This window comes from Anolis carolinensis, chromosome 1 (genome assembly GCF_035594765.1).
Source record: "Anolis carolinensis isolate JA03-04 chromosome 1, rAnoCar3.1.pri, whole genome shotgun sequence".
In the NCBI taxonomy this organism is placed as follows: domain Eukaryota; kingdom Metazoa; phylum Chordata; class Lepidosauria; order Squamata; family Dactyloidae; genus Anolis; species Anolis carolinensis.
Window position 1 is genome coordinate 13,889,607 of NC_085841.1, and position 25,476 is coordinate 13,915,082.

Here is a 25,476-nt window from a genome sequence, read left to right on the forward strand (position 1 = left end):
AGTTTTGCAGATAATTCCAGGCAGCGATAGGGATTTCCATTCTTGATTAAGCATTTCGTTAGTATTTGCAGCAGGAATAGCAAGATCTCCAATCTTCATTTTCAAAGATCCCAGCTCAGGCATGCCCATGAATCACAAAATAAGATTTGGCAGTCATAAATACACCTATCCCTTGTAGAAGCCACAAACTTGGAAAAGACCTAGAATTGCAGCATACATCTTTATTTTTTAATGAATATTTGAAATGCTTGTAGGGACATTGCTTGTGTACTTTGATAATGCAGATATAATTGTGCAACTGCAAACTCACATAAGAGATGAAGCCACATTATTGTGAACTCTCAGAATTGTACAATTCTTCCAGAAAAGGGAGGCGGCATGGATGAAGAGAGGCAATGCACAGGTTGGGAGGAGTTACATCTGAACTTTTGCGGTAAGCTAAAAGTGCTTTCAGCTTACATAAAGCTCTTGCAGCAAGGACTGGTAGGGTAAGTAGTGACTATGCTGCATGTGCCAGCTCTCAGCGAGATCAATTTGCAATAACAGAACTCAATTTAAGACCTTGAGCAGTAAAGTCCTCAGTCTTACACATTTAAGTTTCCCCTATGAAAGTAGTTGAACAATACAGGATAGTTATATGAAGCTCAAGTTTGCGAGAGCACAATGGTGCATGTAATGCATGGCACATGGTTGTTCATTGCGCATCGCCATGCACTGTATGTGGATGTACACTGCATGTTGTTGCCCATATGTGAGGCTTACTGACTATACAGATCACATGCAAATCTGGTTGAACAACATCACAATGTAGTAATGTGGTGACATCACAGAACTCTTCACGTATTTCTGTGAGATACAGTTATGTTCTTTCTCAGTATATGACATTACCTGTGGAGCTGTGGGCCAAAAATGACCTTCTCCAAGTTTTGCATATTATTTATCCTATTGTAATGCTCTCTGTGTTTAAAAAGCTCCTTCACACTTCAAACCAAGTCAAGGAAGGCAAATTGGCCAAGCAGAACATTCAGTCTTATGCCTCTTCTTCTCAGAGGACCTTGCAGAAGCAACAGCCAGGTTTATGCAGGCTTATGGTGCCTCCAGATGAAGTACGATCAATATAAACCACTATCAATATAAAGACACTGGCCAAGATCCAAGCTTCCAAGCATATGTCTCTGCCAGTGTATTAAGAGTGGCTTTAAAATGGATTGAAGACACATCTCTTCCTCCTCCCCCTCTTTCCCTGCTTCTTCCCTAAGTATATAACAACAGCCAGCTGATTCTAGGATATGGCTTCATCCCCTGGTCACTGATCAGCTACATGCCTTTTGCACATCTGGTGAAGAAGGAAGTAATAATAGGAAGTAATGGAGAGGGAGTGATCTCCATATGGAAGAATTCTTCTGCTGTTACACACCTAGTGTGAGGAGCATATGGAAGAAAGTACTAGATACTTCGTTCTTCCATGCCCTACATATGCAGGGATAAATAGGGATTCTGCCAACCAAGATCCTAGCCATTGAATGCAGCTATTCCATGTATTTCCACTATGATGTTTTTTGTAGAAAGAAAAGAGACACGTGAAAACAAAGGTTATTTACAAGTGAAAGTCAATCACAGCTGGAACCTCTTGCCTATAAAGTATCATGCATGATGAGTAAAAGACAATAGCACTCATTCTAGAACACCCTGGATTTGACAGATGTAGAATTAGATTTCTGGCTCCTTTTCATACAATTCTAAGCAAGTTCCCTCTGTTCCTCTGTGACTTCTGCTTCTCCTTCCAAATCCAGTGCAAGTTCTGAGATGATCTATCTTGTGATTGTTGTGTGCCTTCAATTCATTTCTAATGTATGGTGGTCCTATCATGGGGGTTTCACGGCTGAGAACAGGTATTCAAACCCTGTTCTCCTAGAGTCATAGTCCATCACTTTAACACTGGCTCCACACCTTGTAGTTAGTTTACATTAATGAACCTCAAATGCTGCCCAAGATTTGAAGAACTGGATCTGTTAGGGACATGACAACGTCCTGAACTTTTGGGGTCTTTCTCCAAGATTCTTATGTTCCTGCAGCGTGCTCAGTGTCATACAGAATGCTTCCTGGCTAAATTCAGATTTCACCCCTATTATCTTCACTACTACTCAGACATATTCTGGCTTAGTCTCTAAGCTGATATCCTCCTGATATATTACACCATATATTATCCCAGTCACTATGACCAATGCTGTCTAGAAATGAAGCCAGAAAGAGTTTAACACATCTGGAGTCAACCAGGTCTGGGAAGCCTGCCATAGCAGTGCTTTGCAACAAATTAAACCTCAGGATGCCTCCACTCAGTAGTGGTTCAGTGAGCTAGTGAATCAGTCAGGGTATTAATCCAAACTTTAAAGAATCTATCCAAGATGCTGAACCTAGTATGGTAACATGGCCCAGCAGTTGGGATTTGTGTTGTTGCTGTATGCCTTCAAGTCATTCCCAACTAACGGCAACCCTAAAGTTAACCTATCACAGCGTTTTCTTGGCAAGATTTGTTCAGAAGAGTTTTGTTCTTGCCTTCCTCAGAGGCTGAGAGAGAGTGCAACTAGCCAAACGTCACCCAGTTTAATGGACAACTGGGGGTCATGGTTCAATACCACACCACTACACCATGCACTTAGGACAGCTCCTTTAAAATTCAGACTCGAACCTGGAGTGGATTCACTATGACAGTGATACCTGACCCACCAGCCTCTATTTAGAAGTCTGCACCAGCATCTTAATGCAGTAACTTAATCCAGCATTTAATGGCTACTTAATGCAAGAACTGCTGTAATAAGCAACTATTTTTATAATAGTGGGTTGTCCATAACTCTATAGCAGAATAGAGATTTTGCATGCATAAGCTTTCAAGTTCAATCTGCAGTTTAAAAGATTTAAGACTCCAGAGCTACAGAGACTTCTATCGGAGACTGTAATACTCTTGGAAGCCAAAGCGGCTGATGCTGGACAACCTCATAATGGTGTGCATGCTGTATTGCTAACACCAGCAGCAAAGTTCCCACTGGTTTAAGTACAGCTGGGTTGAAACCTGTGTTTATTATACATAATGGATTGTTATGAGTTAACAAAATCAAAAGCAGGAACAAAATAAATCATTTAGCATAATCTGAAATAGAAGGGTCATGAACTCTCAAGTATCAGAAAGCCAATGTAATTAAAAAGCATGCTATTAAACTGAGCAACAGGTATTAAAACCTTAGGCAATATTAGAATTCTGCCCTAAAATCATTAATGCATTATTTTATGACATAAACTACTTCCTCTCTTTCACAAAAACATACATGAATCATAGAATAATAGAGTTAGAAGAGACCACATGGGCCATCTAGTCCAACCCCCTGCCATGCCGGAAAAGCACGAAGTATCTCTGACAGATGGCTTTGCTTTCATTGCTTGGATACCTAACATCACTATGTGTACATTTTGTAATTTCTTGTTCATAGAGAACTCCTGCAGGTTGAGCATCTCTTATCTTGAACTCCAAAATCAAAAATATTCCAAAAATCCAAAATTGCCGAGATTTGTGGCTGAGATAGTGACATTTTTTTCTGATGGTTTAATGCACACAAGTTGTGTTTGTGCAATAATGCATACATGAAACATAAATTATTGTTGTGTCTGGACTTTGGTCCAATCTCCAAGATTTATTTTACATACCATATATGGAAAATACAAGTATCCCACAATCTGAAAAAAAATCCAAATTACATCTAGTTCCAAGCATTTGGATAAGGGACACTCAATCTGTTCTGGTATTCCTCCCCCCCCCCCCAATATAGATCGGTGACTGCTTTTGTCACCCAAACAGATCACATTGCACCCTTGCAAACTTGAATCATTAATCACAAACTCTGGGTAGGAAAGGAGCAGGACAATCTATTCTGATTGTCTAAGGCAAGTTGTACTATATCAGCAGGACAGTGGAATGGAGCACAAGGAGCCAGGTAGAAGGAGTTGCAATATTGAGATAGGTGACCCCTTACTACCAAACATGTGCTAGTCTACAATAGGTAATGTTGGAGGATCTGGAAATGCATCTAGGACAATAGTTCTCAACCTGGGGTCCCCAGATGTTTTTGGCCTACAATTCCCAGAAATCCCTGCCAGTTTAGCCGCTGTTGGGATTTCTGAGAGTTGAAGGCCGAAAAGGATAATTATAATTAATGACAGTAAATGCTGTGACTCCTACTTGGCACTGGGACCGAAAGGAGTTGCCTGACCTTTTCTTCAGGCGGAAGTCCAGAAAGGCAGGGAAGGGGAAGTTTTGGGTGGTGATTGCAACAGGAGGCATCTGGGGACAACAGGCTGAGAACCACTGATCTAGGATGACATTAGGAGCCATAATTCCAGTGTGGAATGGCAGACTTATCCATTAGGGTGAAGCACTTTGGAGCCCCTGGTGGCGTAGTGGGTTAAAGCCTTGTGACTTGAAGGTTGGGTTGCTGACCTGAAGGCTGCCAGGTTCAAATCCCACCCGGGGAGAGCATGGATGAGCTCCCTCTATCAGCTGCAGCTCCATGCGGGGACATGAGAGAAGCCTCCCACAAGGATGGTAAAAACATCAAAACATCCGGGCGTCCCCTGGGCAACGTCCTTGCAGACGGCCAATTTTCTCACACCAGAAGCAACTCAGGTTGCTCCTGACACAGAAAAAAAAGCACTTTGTCTTCACGGCTGTATAACAGGGGTGAATAACTATGTGTGCAGGGGGTAGGGACCCAATCCCCCCACAACCCTATACAAATTGACCCTTACTGTAAGTCCAAATATCCATTTTCCTCTGTAGCTCCAGCCCATGAAAAAGCAACGGAAGTGATGTTGTCACTTTCTGACACTATTTTGTGAAGGACTACAGAAAAAAAAGAGGGATTTGGGGGCTGTGGGGAATTAACGAATTAAGGGAATCAAGCCATAGATGATCTCTGCATCAATCACACTGTGCCCACCTGTTGTTGTGGATTGCAAATCCCAATAACTGTCACTATGGGCTATGCTGAGTAAGGATGGCATGGTGTATGGACCAATAATACCTGGACATACCTACTTTCCTCATTTCAGTTCTATTAAGCTGGGGCTGGTGGAGATATACACATTCTTCCTTTCCTGAAGGCATCTAAGCTACTTCTGATTGTGAGCTGATCTTGGCATAGGAACCTAGGGAATGAATTTAAGCAAAGTCAAACCCACTGGTCCATCTAACCCAGACAGCATCTCTTTAGGGTTTCAGGCAGGATTATTTCCTAGCCCAACCTGGAGATGTCAAGGAACCCTCTTGGATCTTCTCATGCTAAACATATGCCTTGTCACTGGTCTTACGTCTTTTAACCATTTTGAAACGCTTTCGCCAAATGACACAAAACAGTTATGGTAAATGATATGAAGTGTGTGTGTTTGTGTATTCAACTCACAACCAATCAGTATACTACAGGGATGCTGATGACAATGGCATCTGTCACAAAAACGTCACACCAAGAACAGATGGGTTGGTTGCTCATTCTGAAGCAAAGCTATCTGTCCTTCCATTTGTACCTTCTCCCTGCCCCAGAATCCTGGTTTTTACTTAAGATTTCAGAGATGAACCATAACCTTTCCTAGCACTCCTCATTGGGCAGCACATGTCATGTTAAGAGAATCAAGAAAGGAAAAGAATGGAATTGACAAAAGTTGTTCCTTGATGGAGGGAGCCTTGCCTGTTGAAGCAGAATGCATCCATCTGCAGCAACATGGAATGGACGAAGGATTGGGGGAAATCCAACCCCAAATAGGGAAACAAGTTGTCCAGGAACACCTGGCCACTCTAAACGAATTCAAGTCCCCAGGGCCAGATCAGCTACATCCAAGAGTATTGAAGGAACTAGCGGAAGTTATTTCAGAACCACTGGCAATCATCTTCGAGAGTTCTTGGAGAACAGGAGAAGTCCCAGCAGATTGGAGGAGGGCGAATGTGGTCCCTATCTTCAAGAAGGGAAAAAAGAACGACCCAAACAATTACCGTCCGGTCAGCCTCACATCAATACCAGGCAAGATTCTGGAAAAGATCATTAAGGAAGTGGTCTGCAAACACTTAGAAACAAATGCGGTCATTGCTAATAGTCAACACGGATTTACCAAAAACAAGTCATGCCAGACTAATCTGATCTCTTTTTTCGATAGAGTTACGAGTTGGGTCGATACAGGGAATGCCGTGGATGTAGCATATCTAGATTTCAGTAAGGCCTTCGACAAAGTCCCCCACGACCTTCTGGCAAACAAACTAGTAAAATGTGGGCTAGACAAAACTACGGTTAGGTGGATCTGTAATTGGCTAAGCGAACGAACCCAAAGGGTGCTCACCAATGCGTCGTCTTCATCATGGAAAGAAGTGACAAGTGGAGTGCCGCAGGGCTCCGTCCTGGGCCCGGTTCTGTTCAACATCTTTATTAACGACTTAGACGAAGGGTTAGAAGGCACGATCATCAAGTTTGCAGATGACACCAAACTCGGAGGGATAGCTAACACTCCAGAAGACAGGAGCAGAATTCAAAACGATCTTGACAGACTAGAGAGATGGGCCGAAACTAACAAAATGAAGTTCAACAGGGACAAATGCAAGATACTTCACTTCGGCAGAAAAAATGGAAATCAAAGATACAGAATGGGGGACGCCTGGCTTGACAGCAGTGTGTGCGAAAAAGATCTTGGAGTCCTCGTGGACAACAAGTTAAACATGAGCCTACAATGTGATGCGGCAGCTAAAAAAGCCAATGGGATTTTGGCCTGCATCAATAGGGGAATAACGTCTAGATCCAGGGAAGTCATGCTCCCCCTCTATTCTGCCTTGGTCAGACCACACCTGGAATACTGTGTCCAGTTTTGGGCACCGCAGATGAAGGGAGATGCTGACAAGCTGGAAAGCGTCCAGAGGAGGGCAACTAAAATGATTAAGGGTCTGGAGAACAAGCCCTATGAGGAGAGGCTTAAAGAGCTGGGCATGTTTAGCCTGCAGAAGAGAAGGCTGAGAGGAGACATGATAGCCATGTACAAATATGTGAGGGGAAGTCATAGGGAGGAGGGAGCAAGCTTATTTTCTGCTGCCCTGCAGACTAGGACACGGAACAATGGCTTCAAACTACAGGAAAGGAGATTCCACCTGAACATCAGGAAGAACTTCCTCACTGTGAGGGCTGTTCGGCAGTGGAACTCTCTCCCCCGGGCCGTGGTGGAGGCTCCTTCTTTGGAGGCTTTTAAGCAGAGGCTGGATGGCCATCTGTCGGGGGTGCTTTGAATGCGATTTCCTGCTTCTTAGCGGGGGGTTGGACTAGATGGCCCTTGAGGTCTCTTCCAACTCTACTATTCTATGATTCTATGATTCTACGATTCTATGCGGATGCTCTAAAAGTCAAATTCTGCCTGCCTCGGCTGCCATGGAAACCACATGCACCCATTTGGCTAGAAACAGTTAGGCTGGTGTAAAGGTTCGCATGCCTCCCATTTGTAAAAGATCAAGAAAACCCATCAGAGGCTGTGAATTGGAGTGAATAAAACATTGCTCTAAAGCAGGAGATAGACAATAAAGAGGAACATCTATGGCTAAATCAACAGATGATTTGGTTGAGATGAACAAGGGACTTGGGACTTTTTGTGACAGTCCAATATCACAAAACTCTGGAATAGGGAAGGGGAGCATCTCCTTTCCTGCTCCTGACCCAATCCAGGTTATAGCGCTTCCTCCATTGGAGCACAGGAGGCCTGGAGAAGTCATGGAGACATTCTTGGGAAGCTGGACCACTGTGCTACACAATTATTGATTCCAGTCACATACATTTCTTAACCTTTGGCCACTCCAGATGCTTTGGATACCGGCTCCTAGAAATCACAACCAACATAATTGATCAGCAGAGACTCTGGGAGTTGAGGTCCAAAACATGCGGAGGGGAAAAGGTTTAACCTATACTAGCATATATACCTGGCATTGCCCAGCTGATGTTGGAACCATTGCCTGCCTACTTTCTCCCTTCTCCAGCGATGAGAGGACCTACTTCACGAAGTCTCTACAGTAATACTCTGGCACAAAACATTGTCTCCACAGTAACACTCGTTCCTCCCTCCAAAGTTCTTTCACAATAAACTCACATATGGCTACTTCACCTAGCAACAGCCTTTGTGGTACAAACAGACAGGTAAACATATGTACATACATACATACACACATACATACTTTGGCATATATGAACGATAATCTGCACAGAATGGAGATAGATAAAGGAATAATTTTATACTGTTTGGATCATACATGGTTCTCTGTGGCTTCCATGACGTTTTATCGAGTGTCCGAAATGGACTAGGAGACAGTTGGAGAGAAGCAGAATGTCAACCGCCAGCTTGCCTTCTGATTAAATAAAGCTCTTTTGCGGCCTTCAAGCAGTTGTTGGAATGGGGAGCCAAATTTGCTTCTACCCATGCCCTCTTGGCCGTTGAAGTTTTGAATGAAAATATGAGATGAGGAGAATGTGAAAATGTTCCCAATGTATCTTTCCACCCCCACCCCCTAGGATCTGCTGCTCCTGGACAAGAAAGAACAGCTAAGCAGAGGATGAAATGCAATAGCCTGGCCTAACTAGGAGTATTCCTTTCTTCGCCAAATAGCCCAGTGATAATGTTATCATGGGAATTAAAGAGATGGCTTAGTCTGCTAAATATTTGGCCTTCTGAATTCCTCATGTATATTCCTGGCCCTCCGTATCCACAGATTCCACCATCCATGGCTTGAAAATGCAGTCAAAATCATAAATCCAAAACGCAAACCTTGATTTTGCTATGTTAGAATAGGGACACCATTTTACTACAGTATTGTATATAATAGGTCTTGGGCATCCAAAATGGGACATTTCTTCATATTTTGGATAGAGGCTGGCTTGTTTTTAAAGAGGGAGAAAAATACATAGTTTTCTCATCAGAAATATACCACGATGAAGAGACCCAGCCTTATAAAAGCTAAGTAGTCTTGGGTATGATTAGTCCATAAATGGGAACGCATCAGGAGATATCAGTAGTCTTCAGTACTAGGAAAGAACCCTACCTGAAATAGAGGAGAGTAACAAGAAGTGACAATAGCGGACTAAATAAACCAATATCCAAAAACAATATGTCCATGTTTATGAATATTTGTATAGATCTGGGGTGAACCACAATGTTGGGATTCATTTCTTCTACAATCCCTCCCAAAATTGTGATATGAAATGAATACACAATAACGTGAACACAATTCTCTTTGTGTTGCACTGGCCAAATTCATCATGCAAAGCTATTCTCAAAATGAACCGGGCCATGTTGTACCTGCCTGCCATACAAATACAAATATTAAAAAACACTGAGCCTCTTGGAAGGGGAAAAAAGAGGAGAAACTGTAACTCTTTGCTAAATATATAGGGATTTAAAACGGCACTTTTTAGGAGTTAAGCGTTTAAAGCCTGGGTCTGGATGGGGAAAACAGTCAGGTTTGGTTTCTCCCACACTTTACATATCAAGATCTTTGATCCTTCAGGATGTCATATTCATATGACAATGTTTCCCAAACTTGGAAAACTCTTATTAAAAACAAACTGAAATGTGGGAAGTAAAATGTGTATCTCCTATGGATTCTAGTTTTGGGGGAAGGCAGTGTGTAAATGGAGGAGATCAAATAAGCACATATATGTATATGCTGTTATCCTGAGTTGCTAACAAAGGAAGAGAAAGAGCATTCCAGTGTCATGATGCAGGAAATGCGGGAGGGGGGCGGGGGAGAGTTCAATGTCATTGCAATCCTATATGATTAATTACCATTGTCAAAAAAGTAGGTGTATTTGAAGATTTTGTCATATATAAAGAGCTATGCCTAGTGCAGGGTTATTATCTGTCATCAGTTACGTAAATCCTTGTAGCTAAATTGAGTTGAGTTTAGCCTCTATACCCTAAGGCGAGCAACTTATGAACTGAGATTCTACATCTTGCTTGCTTTACACATAAATATTGGAATGTAGAGATATATCATTGAACACTAAAATTATGACAGCCTATGCCATCCTATTCCCTATTTCTGCATATGGTTGTGAGCGTTGGACAGTGAAAAAAGGCTGATATGAAGAAAATTAACTCATTTGAGATGTAGCTATGGACAAGCATTCTGAGGATACAATGGACTGTCAAAAAGACAAATAAGTGGTTCTTAGAACAAATGAGGTCTGAAGGCTCCCTAAAAGGTATGTGACTAAACTGAGGCTATTGTATCTTGGTCATATGATTTTTTTCAAGTCAGGAGTGACTTGAGAAACTGCAAATTGCTTCTGGTGTGAGAGAATTGGCTGTCTGCAAAAACGTTACCCAGGGGACACCCAGATTTTTGATGTTTTTCTATCCTGTGGGAGGCTTCTCTCATGTCCCCGTATGGGGAGCTAGAGCTGACAGAGGGGAGCTCCCCCGCTCCCTAGATTCGAACCGCCAACCTTTCGATCAGCAGTCCTGCCGGCACCCATTGCGCCACCGGGGGCTCCAGTCATATGATGAAAGGAGATGACTTATTAGAAAAGACAGAATGCTTTGCAAACTGGAGAGGAGTAAGAAGAGAGGAAGGCCACATTTCAGATGGACAGACTCCATCAAGGAAACCATAATTTTGAATCTGCAAGACCTGTGCAGGTTTATTGATTACATGGTAATGTGTGATTTCTATGTAGAAAACTTCAGGGAGCTCACGTTCAAAACATCTGGAGGGGCAAAGACTTTGCATTTGAGGTTTCAATAGCTTTTCTGCACATTTGCTTCATGTATGACAGTGGCAAGCGAAGGCTTGTTTTGGTAGCCCCCAAGGTTCAATAAGTCTTCTATCCCTAAAAGTCTCCTAGGAGCAAACAGTGACATTTTCTGTGCATTTTTGGACCCTTGGACCAAAAATGCAGGAAAGGCTTTTTCAAAAAACAGGATGTGATTTCATCTCATTTCCTCTTGTTAGAAAAGGCCTTTCCTGGGCCTAAAATGGTGCAGGAGAGTTCCAAAACATGGTGCAAAAGGCTCTCCATACCAATTAAAAAACATTTACAGTAGAACCCCGGTAGTCCGCGTTAAACGGGTGGACCTCAGCTCGGTCAACCCAGATCACTTGGATTACCAGGTTTCCTCTTCCTTTGGTGGCCACTTGGACCCAGGGAAGCGCGAAGCGTGTCGCTTCCCTTGGTCCAAGCGGCCGCCAAAGAGAGAGGCTTCCTCTCCGTTCGGCTGCGGCTTGGATCCAGGGGAGCTTGCTGCTTCTCTGGGTCCAAGCACCCGCCGAACGGAAAGGAAACTTCTCCCTTTGGCGGGCGTTTGGGCCAGCCATTGAGCGGGTGAAGGGGGAGGTCCACAAAAGCCCTCCCCGTTCACCCGCCCGCCCGTGCCTCGGCTCCTTCGTCATGCCCAGGGCCGGCAGCACTGGCGCCCGGCGTGGCGAAGGAGTCAGCCATGCGTGTTGCTAGGTAGATAGCAAGCTACCTAGCAACATGCACGGAGTGCTCACCCCTTGGGAGGTGCCCCCTGTGTGTTGCTAGGTAGCTTGCTATCTACCTAGCAACACGCACACCTAGCCAGCCAGCGAGCAGATGAATGGGGAGGGCCTTTGTGGCCCTCCCCGTTCACCTGCTCGGATTGCACGGAGGCTCGGATGAGCGGGGTTTGGACAAGCGGGGTCTTACTGTACCAGTATTTTCAGAATATCCAGCATGGGGACTGCTTTCTAAGTCTCCTGGAAACCTAAAGTAAGCCCTTTTAGCTTCAAAACATTGCCTTCTCCAGAGTGAAATGTGCCTTTAACCAAAAATCAACCAAAGTAGACACTCAACAAGCCACAAATAGGAAATAATGGAAATATTTTACACTTCCTGCTATTAACCTTCTGAATCTCATGTTCTTTTGCACCGTCTTAGACCAAATGATGTACCGTGTGATTTACTATTTAGATTAAATACATCAAGCAGCATTTGTCAAGTAAAGGCTCCCTTTCTCAGGCTGCAATCCAGACTTACGATTACAAGAAGCCAATTCCTCCCACATGTTTCAGCAGAAATTATGTGTTTATAACTTTGCACAAGTGTAGCCTGAAGACTAAAACATTTTCCCATCGTTAAAAGAAACCCTTGTATTTTGTCGCTTCTACCAACTATTATTTTAGTAATGCCTACAGGAAAATTTGGACTTCCCCCTCACCCTCTATTTAAATAAAAGGAGATGCTTCTGATTAATCTATACTCCATTAAACATATAGCCCTTCCCATAAGAAGTGATAATTCAAATCTGGACAGAAACAGATGTCACAGGGAGAAAAAGATCTGCCATTCATTTTGTATTATTATATTATAAGCACAAACAAAAATACTGCCCTAAGCAGTAACCAGCATTTACAGAAATAGAATATTTATTTGCTTTGTGTTAATACAGATGCAGAAAAGAGATGGCTGGTGCCTTCCATTTAAGTGGGGTGGTGAATGTGTTCCAAGACCTTAGTGTGACCTTTATGCAAACTCTCCAAGGTGCTGATACTATTTTATGGGATAAGGATTAGCACTCTAAATAGCTAAATTAAACTTCAGACTAAAACTTAGGGCAGAGCCATCATCCTACTTCCTATGGAACCCAGCAGCCATCAAGGGTTCAAATCATTGAATGTTGTTGGGTCCTTGCTTGATGGTTGGTCTTTTTTTTTTAATGGTTTGGGAGCATATCAGAGTTGGTTGATTCTAAATGATAGCTGGAATTCTTTTGATGACATACCGTGTTTCCCCGAAAATAAGACAGTGTCTTATATTAATTTTTGCTCCCAAAGATGTGCCAGGTCTTATTTTCAGGGGATGTCTTATTTTTACATGAAGAAAAATTCACATTTATTGTTGAACAAAAAAAATGAACATTTATTATATGCTGTAGTGTACAGTAGTTGTCATCACAAACCAACATAACCAGACAAACTGTGAATCCTATAAAGAATTTCTTGTTACTACCATTATTTCCATGTACAACTGGTATGTACATTTACCAATCCTGCATGCTCTGGTGTTCTGTTTGGCGCCAGGCATGCTTCCAAACAAAAACTTTGCTAGGTCTTACTTTTGGGGGAGGCCTTATATTTAGCAATTTAGCAAAACCTCTACTAGGTCTTACTTTCTGAGGATGTCTTATTTTCAGGGAAACAGGGTATGCACACATAGCATCAAAATACACATACAGTAGAGTCTCGCTTATCCAACATAAACGGGCCAGCAGAACGTTGGATAAGTGAAAATGTTGGATAATAAGGAGGGATTAAGGAAAAGCCTATTAAATGTCATATTACGTTATGATTTTACAAATTAAGCACCAAAACATCATGTTTTACAACAAATCAACAGGAAAAAGCAGTTCAATACATGGTAACATTATGTAGTAATTACTGTATTTATGAATTTAGTACAAAACATTGCAATGTATTGAAAACATTGACTACAAAAACACTGACTACTAAAAGGCAGACTGTGTTGGATAAAACAGAATGTTGGATGAGCAAAGGTTGGATAAGTGAGACTCTACTGTAGTTGTACTTCTTATCATTATGCAATGCACACATTTGGTTCACAGTAGCATAAGAGAAATTTAGCTAATGTAACTATGGTTAGAATCCCTTAGCAAAAGAATCTGTATACATGTGCCTGAAATGCTGGAACTGGAAATCCAGTAATTTAATGGTGTTTGGCAAAGCAAGAAGTGAAGGTACCATCACCAGGGGCTTGGAGGGAAGGGGCAGTGTTTGTTTCCCTTGCTGCCCCTGGCTCAGCTCCTGGGGACTCACTCCTGGCAGAACTGAGTCCCTGACTCTGCAAAGCCAGCAAGCAACACCTGCTGCTCAGAGGCTGGAGCATAAAAGGGATGTCACCTGCACGGCCTCAGGCAAAAGCAAGAAGTGAAGCATCCTGGGGTCAGCACAGAGATACTGCCATTTTTTCTTCCGGCCATGGCCCTTGACTCACCTGGGCCCTCTCGAGTGAATGCTGGCACTGCGACACCAGTTTTGTCTCATTGCCTGATGGAACATCTGCTCCTTTAAAACTATGTTTTAATGTTTTATTGCATGTATATGTTTTAATTGTTTTATAATTTGATATGTTATATTTATTATTTGTTGTATAATGCGGCATTGAATTTTGCCATAATCTGTAAGCCGCTCTGAGTCCCCTTCAGGGTTGAGAAGAGCGGGGTATAAATATAGTAAATAAATAAATAAATAAATAAATAAATAAATAAATTTGGTTGAATTCATGGTTTCAGGTAACCATGATTTGGCCAGGAATGCATTTCCTATCAGTACGGGTTCTTACTGCATTTCACAATAAGTAGCATATTTTTATATTATTCACCAGTGGCTTCAGTGTACCATTTGATTCAGTAGGATTGTAGAGGCAACCACACTCCGCATTGCACAATGGGGAAATAAGCAAACATACTGGCAGGTACAAAATTGGTTATATAATGCCAGTTTTCAGCAGAAAGGTAGTATGGCACCATATAACTACATGAGTGTAAATTTACTCTACGGAAGCACAATGTAGCCAGTAAAATCCCAGTCCATGCAAGATTTGCCATCAGGACTAAGCCCTGATGAAACAAACCGTAACCTACTGCTTTAATTAGTGCTTTGTGTCAACTAACATCACTCAGAGCAGAACCACTGAGTTCAAAATCACAATATCGTTCATGCATCACACATGGTTCAGACATCATCCATTTTTTATAACTTTCTTTAGCCGTAGGCCATTATCACAAGGCTAAACTTAGAAAGGTTGTTGCACCATATTCTTGGCCATACGCTTATATAAACCTGTTTTGTGAGTAGCAGTTTATATAAAAAAGAGGCAGATTAACAGTGCAGTCCTATACATGCTGGCTGAAAAGGAAGTCTCACTGGGTTCCTCCCAGGTAAATATGTACATAATTGCAGTCTGTAGATAGCAAGTGCTATCTTCTTCTGACTCCTCATATTAGCTTGGAAACTTGCATAGGTGGTTAAGGCCCATTAGCTCAGGTATGGATGAAAATGGTTAGAACTGGTCACTGTTACAGATCAACATAACCTCCTGCAACCTCCTGAGGGCATGGCTGGATGATCCTATGAACTTTAACACTGACCCTACATCATTGACCCCTTCCACACAGCTGTATAAAATCCACAATTATATTATATTGTGGATTATCTGTCTTGATATTCTGGGTTATATGGCTGTGTGCAAGGGTCCTTGTGGTTAGTGAATGTTGTTGTTCTTACAAGCCAGGAATGTTTGGAAATAAAAATTTAAGTTCCTTGGGTGCTTAAAAGACACTGGCTTTATTGTTTTGTAGTTCCTTTGTTGTCCAAGGCTATAGGCTAACTGTGAAAGGTCCCACACTATATAAAATTTGTGCAGATTATCTCTATCTGTTCTAGGAAATTCAAACCCAGCCTATTAAGGAATGCTTCAAACATTACAGATGTTACTCTTTGGCATTGGGATTGTGCCACAAGACAACGGCTGGAACAACAAGTAGCCCAGACCGTTTTTACCATAGATTCATTCTATAGAATCCTGGGAGTTATAGTTTTGCAAGCTAGTACTTCACAAACTAAAAATCCCAGAAATGCATCCATGACATTTAAAGGGGTATCCAATGGTTATAATCATGCCATGTGAAAGTGTATGTAAACTGGCTCTACTGAAAAACAAACTGCAGTGTTTGAGGTGAAGAGGGGTTATGTCTTTAAATACGCAAACCCCTTAAAGACAGCCTGGTGCTTTTTCCATTCCAGCTTTGGCATCCCATCATGGAGAAGCTGTACCCTTGTGCGCAGTGAACAAAGGATCCAATGTGATGTCTCTTACATAATGCTAACATCCCTTCATGATTTATTCAGTATATAAATAAATAACGCTCCAGGAAACTGCAAACGATGATATGAGTCTGACAGATTACATGTGGACCACTAGACAGAGTCTGGTGGTTTTATGAACCATTTGTTATAGCATGCAAGGGAGGCAGCAGATTTCCAGTTGGATTGAAAACATGGAGCTGGGCCTTTTAGGCAACGTGGTTGATCTTTATGGCAGCCTTTATTCTAGCTCTTCTTCATCTTTTAAACTAATACCCTTTTTGATCTGAAATTGAAAAGTCTGCATTTTTCCCTTACAAAATAACAGATGCTTCAGCATGTTTGCATCAACATACCAGGTATTAATCTGGTGCTGTATATTCAACTTCTAGTGGTGGTTTTTATCATCATATTCTGGGAGAGAACCTATGGCCCATGGGCCTTAAAAAGTTGTAGCCAATGCTGTGTTGGTCATGAGAAATTATGGTTCACTCAAAAACAAATGGGTGTACTGTAACATCTCACTGCCCTGTTGTGTAACTTTTTCTTCTGGACAATACTCCATTGACAGGACATATTATGAAGAACAAGAATGGTTTCCCATTCCCAAGAGGGTCTGCAAGGCTGTATAACCCCATCTCCAGTATATACATAACATATCACAGAGAAAGTAGGACCAGACTCAGCAGAAAGGGTTTGAATTTAAAACATGTAAATAACACCATGTAACTAAGAGAAAACAGCAAAGAAGGCTTGAAACAACTATCAATGAAAAATTGCAAAAGCAGAGTTTAATACTGGAAAATAAAAAAATAATGGTCATAGATGATTTTAAACAACTTTAATGTGGATCATAAAGATGTGAAAATAGTCCAAGCTTCCCTATATCTTGGCTCAATCATAAATCAAAACAGAGACTGTTGTCAAGGAATCAGGAGAAGGCTAAGACTTGGAGAGCAGCCAGGAAGGAATTAAGATCTTTCAATGTAAAGCTACGTCATAAAAACCAAATTCAGAATAATCTACAACATCATAGCATTTCATGGATGTTAAAGCTGGACAGCAAAGAAAATGATAAGAAGAATAGCAACTTATCTTTAATGAGGTGCCAGGAGATGGTCTTTCAGATATGTATCATGGACTGCCAAAATGTTAAATAAGCAAGTCCTAGCGTAAATGAACTCTTGAGCTCTCATAAGAAGCCAGAATGACTAAACTTGAGTCAGACTAAGGCCCCTTCTACACTGCCATATAAAATCCTGATTATCTGATTTGAAATTGATTATATGGCAGAGTACTCATATAATCCAGTTCAAAGCAGATAATGTGGATTATCTGATTAGATAACCTGGATTATATGGCAGTGTAGAAGGGGCCATACTCATGAGTCAACTTGGAAAATATTACAATGTTTGACAAAGTGAAAGGAAGTAATAGAAAAGGCAAATTGCATTAAAGGTGAATAGACTCAAACTAGAAAGCCACAGTTGTCTTGAGTTTGCAAGACATGAACAGGCCTGTTGAGAATGAGGTACAGTAGAGTCTCACTTATCCAACACTCACTTATCCAACGTTCTGGATTATCCAACACATTTTTGTAGTCAATGTTTTCAAGACATCATGATATTTTGGTGCTACATTCATAAATACAGTAATTACTACATAGCATTACTGCATATTGAACTACTTTTTCTGTCAAATTTGTTGTATAACATGATGTTTTGGTGCTTAATTTGTAAAATCATAACCTATTATGATGTTTAATAGGCTTCTCCTTAATCCCTCTTTATTATCCAACATATTCGCTTATCCAACATTCTGCCGGCCCGTTTATGTTGGATAAGTGAGACTCTACTGTACTTGGAAGTCTCTCACTCATTTGTTTATTGTGTTGTGTGCTTGCAAGTTGTTTTCAATTTATGGTGTCTCTAAAGTAAACCTATCACAGGATTTTCTGAGGCTAAGGCCCCTTCCACATTGTCCCTATATTCCAGGATCTGATCTGAGATTATCATCTTATCCCAGATTATCTGGCAGTGGGGAATCATACAATCCAGTTTATATCAGATAATCTGGGATCAGATCCTGGGATAATGGGCAATGTAGAAGGGGCCTTAGGGCTCTTCTGCACTGCCATATAATCCAGATTATCTAAATAGATAACCCACATGATCTGCTTTGAACTGGATTATAAGAATCTACATTGCTGTATAATCTAGTTCAAAGTGGATAATCTGGATTTTATATGGCAGCATAGAAGAGGCCTTTGACTACATGACTTGGCCAAGGCTTCCCAGTGGGTTTTCGTCTCTTAGTTGAAATTCAAAATCTGTAATCTATGGAGTCATAATCCAGTGCTCAAAGCGCTAAAATACACTGCCTCCTCTCTAATTCCTAAATCAAAGCCGACTTGATGACAAATAACAAGAAGAATTTATTTGGTGGGCTTATTTGACAAAAGAAACTCAACAATTCACAGGTACAGTACCATGACGAGAATGAAGAGTTGACCCGATCACAGAGCAACGCATGGATAGCTAGTCCATGGTGAAAATGCTTCTGGCATCACATGACATTTCAACCAATATTGAAAAATAAACTTGAATGACTGAAAGTTCCACGATTGATCTCCAAAACCTAGAAAGTTCACTTCTTTGACTCACAGCCATGAGAACTCCCTCAAAGAACATATTTCTAGGAATGTCTAGGAGACTTCTGTTGGAAGCTGACCACAGAATCACACTGGGGATTCTCAAGTTTTCTAGGAAGGTGTTCTTTTTAGAAAATTCTAGGCCCTCCAGCACAGCCAGATAAAGTTGATTATCGAGTCATATTGGAGGACCTAGAAAGAACATTTTAAATAAAATGTGTAAATAATTACATCCACAAAAGTCAAAATTGTAAACGTTGAGGGTCAACTGTACTATATTATATAGTTTGAATCTATATATATAAAGCAACCTATGCAGACATTAGGCAAGCTTGCATTATTATTCCCTCTCTTTTGGATGTGTTCCTCTTTTTGGCAAGGTGTATAGAATCATAAACCTGGAAAAGACCTCACGGGCTATCCAGTCCAACCTCATTCTGCCAAGAAGCAGGAAAATTGCATTCAAAGCACTCCGATAGATGGCCATCCAGCCTCTGCTTAAAAGCCTCCAAAGAAGACACCTCCACACACTCCGATGCAGAGAGTACCACTGCTGAACAGCTCTCACAGTTAGGAAGCACTTCCTAATGTTCAAGTGGGATTTCCTTTCCTGTAGTTTGAAGCCATTGTCCCGCGTCCTAGTATCCAGGGCAGCAGTCTCCTCGCAGCTTTCTCTTCTGCAGGCTAAACATGCCCAGCTCTTTAAGCCGCTCCTCATAGGGCATGTTCTCCAGACCCTTGGTCATTTTAGTCGCCCTCCTCTGGACACATTCCAGCTTGTCAACATCTCTCTTAAATAGCGGCACCCAAAATTAGGCACAGTATTCCAGGTGTGGTCTGACCTTCATAACTGGTCTTCATGATTGCAAAGCGTTAGGGTAGACATGCTAGCTGTGTGGCTTTACGCTTTTTAGTTATTTAAATATGTTCATCAGGGGGAACATATTAGACAAGGTGAGGTATATACAAGGTTGCATAATCCACAGTCCCTTCACTCAGAGGTGTGCTGATTCCAATCACATTTGTAAAAACCAATCAAAACCAAATATTTTTACTTTTAGTCAAGTTTTTGGAGATGAACATATGCCTTTTTAAAAAGTGATTTTTGCTTCTAGGAGAATTCTTAGGAGTGTGATTTACGCTTCAAAATCAGGCAGTGGGAGTTACTGCCAGAACTCATTTTAAGTGCCTTTTTGCTGTTGTTTCATTTGCTTTTGTGGGAGGGGGGCTGCATGTTTCCCATTCTGAATCACCATTAGCATGCATGCATAGTGCATTTGAAACATGAGCTCTAAAATTCAAGCACTTCATTCAACTGTATTGCAAACAAGGATTTCTTCTCTTGCAGTTTCTATATGACCAAAGATATCCTTTGTTCTTTTGTTCCCTCCCTCCTTCCTTTTTCTCTGTATATGACTACAGATAATTTCCCCATCCATCCATCCCTTCCTTGAAGTCAGTAAAAGAAATTAAAAATGGTTCTGATTTAATTTTTAAAAAGCAATCTTTTCTGGCTACAGACTCAGTCCAGGAAGTTACAGCTCTGCCCAAATATTTCCGAGCTGAGCTGGATCCCCCTGAAAAGGAAGAGTTTGTAGAAGTGAGTGCTGACAGATCCTTCACTTTGGTGGCAAAAAAGGTTCTGCTCTGGTGACATCATCTCCCTTTGTCCCCATGGGGATGCACGGCCCTTTATTTATGCAACATTTCTTCTTTGAGCTGAAAGAAAAAGAACCTCAGTACATTCTGAGTGCAATATGAATTATTGCTCTTTTACAAGAGACAGGATGGGAAAAAAGAAAGGATGGGAGGAAAACTGAGAGGGAAAGAGAAAGATCACACTGGGATCATATTTCAAACCAGTTTCAGGTCGGGACATAGGATGGAAATGGCTTTGGTTGCCTTGGTGGATGATCTTTGGGGGGAACTGGACAGGGGAGTGTGTCTTTGCTGGTCCTCTTAGATATCTCAGTGGCTTTTAATACCATCGACCATGGTATCCTTCTGGAGAGACTGGTGGGGATGGGAGTAGGAAGAACTGCATTGCAGTGGTTCCAGTTCTTCTTTATGAGCCGTCTCCAGAAGGTGGTCTTGGGGGAGTCCCGCTTGGCCCTATGGCCTGTGGATTGTGGGGTCCCACAGGGCTCATCCCTGTCCCCGATGTTATTTAACATCTACATGAAACTGTAAATGTGCTTGGATAGGATTGTATACATGGAGTAGAATAACAAGGTATAAAAAACAACAAATAGAGTGTGAGGTTTGTAGAAGTAGACCCATGTCTGTCTGTTTTTTGTTTGTTGGTGTAGTTTTGTTTGTTTATGTCTATGTGTTTTGTTGGTGTTTGTTTCTAATTTAGTTTTGTACTTTGTTGTTGTAGCTAGTTAGTTAAGTTTAGCATCATGCATGATAAAAAATCTCTCCTTTATGTGACATTATTGTTTTCACTTTTAAAAGAATAGTTTCTAATAGTGATCATCAGGAGTTTTGGAGTTTGGTATCATTTGTATGTGGATGATGCCCAGCTCTATTACTCCTTTCCACCAGATGCTAAGGAAGAATCTAAACTGTTGCTTGACGGTGGTGATGGACTGGATAAGGGAAAACACATTGATGCTTAATCCAAATAAGATGGTCTTGAGTAAGATCGATCCGGAATAGGGTTACAACTTGAGTTGGACAGGGTTATACTCCCCCTGAAATCTGAGGCTCACAGTTTGGGGTCATTCTGGATTTTACTTTAAATCTGAAAGCCCAGGCGGCGGCGGTGGTGAAAAGGACTGTCTTATCACAAAACAAAACTTGTGCACCAGCTGTGCCCATTCCTGGATAAATCTGACTTGGCCACAGTGGTACATGCACTGGTTACATCTCGTTTGGGCTACTGCAATGAGCTCTATGTGGGACAGCCCTTAAAAAGTGTCCAGAAACTTCATTTTGTAGAAAGATTTCTGGATTAATGTCTATGAAGGCACCTCTTTTGTTAAGGGAGTGCATCAATACCTATAACATATTTAGTGCTGTTTTGATTTTGCACCACTTAAACTCATGGCTTCATCCGAAGGGAGTAGGGAAGAATTATATTCTTCTTACCTTTTAAGTTGCACACCTCTGAGTGAAGGATTTCTGGTGAGATACTTTGCCTCTTGTCCATCTCGCCCAACATTCTCCTCCTAACATTCACACTACTGCACTCAGATAAATCATGGTTTTTACTTTGACTGACGTGAAGACAGCCAATGTGGCACCACATTTGAATCCCAGGATATGAACTAAAACTCTCTAGATCTGTAATTCAAGGGAGGTCACTAGAACTCCCGAGCACAAAATTACAGAACCCAATTAAAGTGGTATGAGCTGGATGCATTTTGTAATGCAATCACACGCTGCATAAAACTGTGTGTGTGTTTTCACACACACAGTGGTATCTAGTACCTCCTATATCAGTGGCAGGACAAAGAATTTCAAGGCCAGACAATCTAGGTGTTCATTGATTTTACAGGACCTATCCAAGGTGCTGAACCTATTCAGAAATAGGGTTCAGCACCTTGGAAAATATAGACTAGATTAAAATAGTCTGGAATAGATACACTGCCCCTATTTACACAGGTGGATTGGTTCAATAATGGCAGCCCATCCCCGAGTTTGTAAGAAGGCAACAGCCTACCTTGAGTTGAAGTCAATATGATGGCAATATGTTGTCAAAGGCTTTCATGGCCGGATCACAGGGTTGTTGTGTGTTTTCTGGGCTGTATGGGCATGCTCCAAAAGTATTCTCTCCTGACGTTTTGCCCACATCTATGGCAGGCATTCTCAGAGGTTATGAGGATGCCTGCCATAGATGTGGACAAAACATCAGGAGAGAATACTTTTGGAACATGCCCATACAGCCCAGAAAACAGAAAACAACCCAATATGATGGCAAATAACAACAACTGCAAAATCATGGTGACAACATCATTAAAAGTACATCAGGAAAGGGATACTGCCTTTATATCCCACTTGTGGGATTTCAATAGAGCTGGATCTATACTGACAAATGATCCAATTTCAGAATGCAGGATAACTGCATTGTACTGGATTATATAGCATTATAGACTCATATAATCCAGTTCAATGTAGTTAACCTGCCTTCTGAAACTGGATTATATGGCAATGTAGATAGAGCCAAGATCTCCACTTGGCCAGCATCAAAAGCATGGCACTGCTGGGTGTGGTACAGAGTCAAATGTTATCTTGAGTGTTGGGGTTCTTTGAGTACATCTAAGTTCTTGCAATCATAAGCAAATGTTGGATGAACCGTAAATAAAAGCTGGATGAAAATGCAGATGCATCCTGTAGAGGGTTTCCTCCTCCTACAACCATAATTCTGATTAATGCATGTCTGCATTCTCTCCTCCCCGAAACAATCAAAATCTATAAATAATATATGTCTCCCTCAGTTGCTCCAGCTGACAGAATCTTACCTACAAAATGTGTAAAAAGATTTAATAGTATGGAAAAGATGCTAGAATTTGGTAATGCCCTCTTCTTGCAGCATTAATTGAAAGACATTTCTGATTCTGGGAAGCGAATTCCTGACATGCACAAACCACGCCATCTCAGGGGCGTCTAAGGTTCTTCATTTAATCATCTGTAGCTTAAATAAAGCAACCTTTGAAGGGCTAAGATCTAACTGCCTGCACAAAGAAATCAAATATGTATATGGGCACAAAGAAGAAACACTCTTTTGCATCCAGACAAAGGCAGCTCACGTGATTACAGCAGGGAGTTGGCAGGGCCTGATCCAATTAAATATTAATAGCTATCACTTTCTTCCTTTTCTTTAAAGCAGCTGTAAAAAAAACTGAAATGAAAGCACCAGGATGTGGAAGAAGATTTAACGCCTAGAGAGCTTGGGGAAAAATACCCAACATGTATGTATATTTTAATTGACTCAAGGTAAGCATTGTTTTGTGTCCCAAGTCATCATTTTGCAGATCTTGTGATCTGTGAAAACTTGGAAGCCTTTAGGATGAATGTAGAGAAGAGGAGAGAAACCTCCAAAATGTGTGAGTACAGAACAATACCTGCCCCACACTTGTAACTCAGAAGTTGACAGTAAAGAGGGTAAAAGGCACAGGTTTTTCCCTGACATCAAGTTGAGTCGTTTCCGACTCTGGGGGTTGGTGCTCATCTCCATTTCTAAGCCGAAGAGCCAGCGTTGTCTGTGAACACCTCCAAGGTCATGTGGCTGGCATGACTGCATGGAGCACTGTTACCTTCCTGCTGGAGCGGTACCTATTTTTTAAAAAAATATTTTTATTAAGTGCTTTTACCAAAATTGTGATAAACATAAACATAAACAAAAAGGGATAATGAGTGGTTGGGAGGGGGGTGGGTGGGAAATGTGATCACATGTACCGAATGGGGATTAGAGGATAAAGGAAGAAGAAGAAAAAACAGAGGAAGGAATAAAATAAGATAAAGTAAGTAAATGCATAAAAATGACTTCCATCTATTGTGTGGGGTATTTAGTAACATTCATTTCGACATCGTCTCTTCTTCTATCTAGTACCTATTGAACTACTCACATTTGAATGTTTTCGAACTGCTAGGTTGGCAGAAGCTGGAGCTAACAGCGGGTGCTCACTCCACTCCCCAGATTCAAATCTGAGACCTTTCGGTCCGCAATTTCAGCAGCTCAGCGCTTTAATACGCTGCGCCACCAGGGACTCCAGTAAAGAAAGCATAACTAAATTACATTATAGTTCTAACAGAAGGGATAGATTTATTCCTTTGTACTGTAATGGTAACATTGAATTACTGTTATAATTATGGGAGCATGGTGTCACAAAAGGGTGGAGAAAGAGCATCGCATATTTTGTGATGCACATTGTGCTTCTCTCTGGTGTTCTGTTGTGGTTGTTAAGAAGAGAATGAAATGGACAGAATGAAAGTATGTTTTGTACCATTCATATACATATTTAGGAGGTTTCTCTTCCCTTCCCTACATTCATCTCCTTGTGGAGAAATGGAAAAATATTGTTACTAAAAACAACAGCTATAGCAAGAACTAACTACACTTTGGGGAACTGGAATTATCACAGTGATTACCTACTTTGAAAAGTAATTTTCCAAGCTGTGCCTATACAAGGTTGCTGTGAGATTTTCGGGCTGTATGGCCATGTTCCAGAAGCCTATACAATTGACCTTCCATTGCAAATGATAGCCAAACACATACTAGCTTCCTTTGAATCAGTTCAAGTCTCCTAAGAAGAGACATGCTGGATCCAACCAGTTGGCTTGAGCCTCTGACAACCTAGAGAATGAATAACATCTAAGAATCTTGATCAGATATAGAAAAATCAAAGCTATAACTTCCTTGATTGAACCAACCCATCCTTTTTTGTCAATGACCCACACAGGTTCTATGTAGGTGGCTGAGATAGCAACCCTTTTAATTTCTCATGGTTCAATATACTGAAGCTTTGTTTCATGCATGAAATAATTAAAAACACTGTGTATAGAATTAACTTCAGCCTATGTCTAGAAGGTGTATGTGAAACTTAAATGAATGTAATGTTTTGATGAGTTCCATCTCCAAGATCTGTCATTATGTACCTATAAGAAAATACAGTTATTCCAAAATTTGAAAAAATACAAAACTCTACTGGTCCCAAGCATTTTGGATAAGGGATACTCACTCTGAATGTGCAAAGTATGACATCATGGCTTCTGGTAAGAGTGCTTTGTCTAACCTGAATTTTCCATCAGTTCTGTAACTAGTAGACCAAATGCTAGTATTAAGCAAAGAGCTGAAAAGTAATTCCTGGCCATTTTTGCTACACTATCCGTGTATTGTTTAAAAACAAAACTCTGTCCCTTTTGTCCCCCTCTCCATACTCACTTAGTTGCCTACTTCACAAAATAAAAGCTCCCTTAT

The 25,476-nt window shown here is 41.2% G+C and overlaps 2 protein-coding genes across 2 annotated transcripts in view; both read right to left on the reverse strand.

Moving 5' to 3' along the window:
• Nucleotides 1-25,476, reverse strand: part of erlec1 (endoplasmic reticulum lectin 1) — a 462,586-nt gene that overhangs the window by 188,504 nt on the left and 248,606 nt on the right. The window lies entirely within an intron of this gene.
• Nucleotides 1-25,476, reverse strand: part of acyp2 (acylphosphatase 2) — an 86,564-nt gene that overhangs the window by 2,215 nt on the left and 58,873 nt on the right. The gene's annotated exons all lie outside the window — the stretch shown is intronic.